We start from the raw sequence: 1137 nt of genomic DNA, 5'->3' as shown, positions 1-1137 counted from the left end.
TCAATGACGCAGTTTGCGTCATAGCCCCCCCTTGTGGGCACCCCTGCCTAAAAGAAAGAAAGAAAGAAAGAAAGATCTGTAGATTGAGATGAGATACTTGGTTTCACTTACAACTAAAGATTACGGTTGTGAAAACATGTTGCTCACGACCAAGGGCACCCATCAGGGGGCAAGGTGGGGCGCTCGCCCCCCCTTAAGAGAAAATCGTACTTGGGAATATCGAAAGCCCAATAGAATTTTTACATTAGTTATAGCAAAATTTGAAACTATATTTGAAAGCTCGCTTATATTCGCCCCCCCCCCTTGGAAACCACAACATGGGCGCCCTTGCTCAGTACTTTCAGTATGCTCCTCGTATTTACTCATGGAACAAAAATTGTAGTCCCAGATTATTTCACATTTTGGGCTTCTCTATATTTATTTACAAAACCATTCCTTTCTGTGTGCTAAAGAAAACAAACAACACAAACTTAGGTTTGAAGATTCTCTTATATTTTTTCCTGGACGTTTTCTTAATCAAGAATTATGTTGCTGGCCACATTAATGCGAAATATGTAAATTTACAATACAAAATGCCGATGTTTCTATGTTATTCCGCAACAAAATAATAAATATCACAGATCAGTCACTTGTCAGTCTTCGTCAGAAGAAATATCCATGTTTTCGTCTTCTAGATTCCTAGTATTTTGACGTGTGAAGATATTCTGGCATCGTTTAGAGGCTCCACAATTGCAGAAGTCAGTGCAGCTATTATGATTTGCCACACAGCCACAACGTCCTTTACACAGGTTTTCAGAAGAACAGCCGCAACTCACCATCTTCAAGATGTGTTTCGGTGCAATCACAGTTCCCGGTGGTACAGTAACTGATTCCAATGTTTTGTTCAACTCATCACGATACCACCCAAAATGTGTCGGATCCATGTCTGGTGGGTCTGGTTTATTTGCTTGTTTCCAAATACAAGCCTGGAAATGAGTTATTTTTACATTTTCAGAGAATGCCTCCGTAGTTGGTGGCAAGCTCTTCAATTTCGGGATATGTAAGGCAGACTTCTTTGACAATTTCTTCAGCCAGACATCTCTTCTGACATCAGACATTGTAGGGCCAGTTATCCTACTACCATAGCAAGAAGTTATA

Source organism: Thermobia domestica, chromosome 6 (assembly GCF_964235325.1).
Source record: "Thermobia domestica chromosome 6, izTheDome1.hap1.1, whole genome shotgun sequence".
NCBI classification, from domain to species: Eukaryota; Metazoa; Arthropoda; class Insecta; order Zygentoma; family Lepismatidae; genus Thermobia; species Thermobia domestica.
Note: the sequence above shows the minus strand (reverse complement) of the source record.